The 3,787-nt window shown below is 39.8% G+C and overlaps 1 pseudogene; it reads right to left on the bottom strand.

Moving 5' to 3' along the window:
- Nucleotides 1-234: 234 nt before the first annotated feature.
- LOC149177047 (uncharacterized) lies at nucleotides 235-3,332 on the bottom strand (annotated as a pseudogene).
- Between the last annotated feature and the right edge of the window lie 455 nt (nucleotides 3,333-3,787).

The following is a 3,787-nucleotide window of genomic DNA, read 5'->3' as shown; positions in this document are numbered from 1 at the left end:
ATCCATACTCTGCAAAATGATGATTCAAACCATTTTAACAAAGAAATTCAAATAAAAAGTTTATAAATATGATAAAAAGCAAGACATAAATGTATTTAACTAGCAAAAAAATTCATACCTGGGGAAACATAACCAATGGATCCTTTAAGTATATGTGCAGAAGTCACTAAATCTATATCATTTACAAAAACTAATCTTGCAATACCAAAGTCTGCTATATATACTATCATGTCCTCTCTTAAAAAAAGAGCACGTTACTGGATTTTAAATCACAATGCACCACTTACACAAAACACTAGTGATACCGATATAGCAAACCTTGAGCTATGTCTATGGCCATGTGTAATCTTTGACTGAAGCTCAATTGGCATACATCTTCACCAAGATATAACTATTTTTCCAAGCTTCCATTTTGCATATAAGAAAATACCAAAGCTTTGATATCAAGGTTTGAACATCATGTAATGATTTTTATCAAATTCCGGTGTCTAACCTTTCTCAACACATTACATTCACTGATAAAACTTTTGTGACCTTCTTCATTTTGCAAATTGAGAACCTTGATTGCAACCCATGTGCCATCGGTCAAGACTCCTTTATAGACTGATCCGAAACTACCGACTCCTAACAGATTCGCACCACTGAATCCATTAGTTGCAGAAATAAGTTCCTCTTGTGAAATTCTTGGAAGGCCAGAATTCCATGGAATAGCTTCTGTAATCTGTCATCTCGAGGACAGCTCTCCTCGAACCCGTCCCTTGCCATATTGCCAGATTAAGAATCCAATGAATAAAATGCATATTACAACAGGAATTCCAACGGGAATTATTACCTTTTTCATAAGCCAGTGATTATTGTGAATATTGGCAATGGAAGATGGACATGGTGGCAACTGTACCCATGGTCCGCACAGACCGAGATTTCCCATGAATGCTCCACTCCTAATTTTTCTGAAAATCCCGTCTTTGGGAACTTCTTCCGTCAACTTATTGAAAGTGAAGTTCAGATGCTGAAGCATTTTAAGATTTTCTAGGGATATTGGTATTGTCCCTGACAAATTGTTGCCGGAGAAATCCAAGTCCTCCAAGGATTCCAGTTTCCCAAGTGAATCAGGAATTGGACCATCAAATGAGTTCCACGACAGATTGAGATATTTTACTTCCGTGCAGTTTTCAAGTTCGCTTGGAATAGAACCAGTTAATCGATTGGCAGCAACATTTATTTCTTGAACCATGGTCATGTGGCTAATCTCCGAAGGCAAGGGGCCTTCTAATAAATTGCTGGACAAGTTGAAGAACAATAGCAAAGTTGGAAGACCTGCAACTCTTGTTGGTATATTTCCATAAAATCTATTGTGAGACAGGTCCAATGCTTCCAATCTCAGGCAATCCCCTATGTTGGGGGTATGTTTCCAGATAATTTGTTCTGATCGAGGTAGAGGTATCTCAGCTGTTTCAGTTGCCCCAAAGAGTGAGGAATCTGTCCAGAAAGCTTGTTTTGGCTCAGAGATGAGAGTCCTAATGTTTGTATCCCGCCCATTTCCGTAGGGATACTTCCTTGTAACTTGTTTTTGCCCAGAAACAATCTTTCCAACTTTTGAAGTCTGACAAGTGTTGAAGGAATGGATCCATTGAAGTTATTCCGCTCTAAATTAAGGTATATCAGATTAGCCAGTTTGCCAATCTCTGATGGTATTTTTCCACTTATTTGGTTGTGGTTCAAATTGAACACAGGCAGTCGGGTGGAAAGCTGTTGAATGGAAGAGGGTAGAGTGCCAGTAAGATGATTTTCACCTAAGTGTATCTGTTCAAGGAAGGAGCAATTAGTTAGAGCAGTAAGAATAGGTAATATCGTGCTGCTCCCACTTATGAGCTGATTTCCTCCTAAAAAGAGGCGTTCCAATCTGAATAGCTAACCCAACTGCACAGGCACCATCCCAGTGAGTTGATTGGTCCTTAAATCGAGGACCCGGAGATGGGTACAATTAGCAAGGGTTTTTGGGATTTCCCCTCTAAGTTTATTTCCCCATAAGAATAAGTTTTCCAACTGAGATAGTCTGCCACCAAACTCCCATGGAATGTGTCCGCTTAACTGGTTATAATGCAGTTGCAGGTCTAAGAGAAGAGTACAGTTAGAAAGGGAGGGTGGAATTTGCCCGGAAAGATAGTTGTGACGAAGATATAGGGTATTAAGCTGAGAAAGCCTCCCCAGTTCAGAAGGAATAGAGCCATGAAGCTGGTTAAGACCCAGAGACAAGTTTTCAATGAGGACATGTTTCCAAAGGAGGGTGGAATTTGCCCGGAAAGAAAGTTGTGATGAAGATATAGGGTATTAAGCTGAGAAAGCCTCCCCAGCTCAGAAGGAATAGAGCAATGAAGCTGGTTAAAACTCAGAGACAATTTTTTCAATGAGGACATGTTTCCAAAGGAGGTAGGAATGGAGCCAGTCAGTTTGTTTATTCCCAGCCAAAGGAATTTCAAATTTCTTAGAAGCCCTAATTCTGAGGGAATGCTTCGATTCAACAGGAAATTACGAGACAGAGACACTAGCTCTAAAAGACGACAGCTACCAATGGTGGAGGGAATGGGGCCTTCCAAGTTGGTTTTTGCTCAACCGCAGAACTCTTCAGCGAAACAGCCTCCCTAAATCATGCGGAATAGAGCCATAATGGCTATTGTTAGAGAGGTCGAATATTCTGAGAAAGGAGAGATTAGCAAGAAGAGGGGAGATGGGGCCATGTAAGTTCATACCTGTGAGATTTAGCGAATCAACTCTCTGATGGCGTAAAGAACATTGGACTCCAGTCCAGGTGCACAGGGACACACTGGTATTCCAACTTCTTAATGCCATGTTTGGATCCAAGCTGAGAGTAGCCCTGAATGCCATCAGAGCCCGCTCATCAGAAGCATTGTTGAGGTGAGCATGAGCCGCCGATGCCAGAAAGAAACCCTATGAAGAAGACAAGATCAGAAAGACGAACAAGGGAAGCATCTCCGATCTCAAAGTGCGCAGGATAATGCTGAATGCATCCGTCAAATGTCGAATGAGAGAGGGCATGGCAATATTCAGACTTTAACAAATTATCAATCCATGGGTCAGGGGTAGGTCTCAAGCTGTGCAGAATAATGCTGAATGCATCCGGCAAATATCCAATGAAAGATGGCATGACTTAAAACAAATTATCAATCCATGGGTAAATGGTAGCTCTCAAGTTGTGCGGAATAATGGTGAATGCATTTGGCAAATATTGATGACCACATTGAGACTGAATCCACTATAAGCAGTGGGTAAGTGAGATATTCGATAAAATTATGGAGCAGGTAAGTGCAGAATAATGGTGAATGCATTTGGCAAATAATGATGACAATATTGACACTGAATCCATTATAAGTAGGTAAGTGAGATATTCTATAAAATTATGGAGCAGGTAAGTGCGGAATAATGGTGAATGCATTTGGCAAATAATGATGACAATATTGACACTGAATCCATTATAACCAATACGTAAGTGAGATATTCGATAAAATGATGGAGTGGGTAATGATAAAATTCAAGAATATAATAATACTAGCAATTGCCTTTAAAAGTGCAAAGATACACTGAAGGTATAGAAAATTTGGGAAGATTATCTAGCTAAGATTTGGGAAGAATTGTCTTTCATTTTTGTGTTTGAAATAGCAAGTTTTGTGGTTAATGAAATATCACCAAAATATGTGAATTGTGCGTGCAATTGTAGTCCCAAATTTAAAGATTGGGAATGTAGTGCCCCAAAAATTTGCTACTGGAC

This window comes from Pinus tabuliformis, chromosome 4_1, assembly GCF_031772625.1.
Source record: "Pinus tabuliformis cultivar Carrire ecotype Pingquan chromosome 4_1, CPIR1, whole genome shotgun sequence".
Lineage (NCBI taxonomy): Eukaryota > Viridiplantae > Streptophyta > Pinopsida > Pinales > Pinaceae > Pinus > Pinus tabuliformis.
This window is presented reverse-complemented; position numbering and strand designations above follow the sequence as displayed.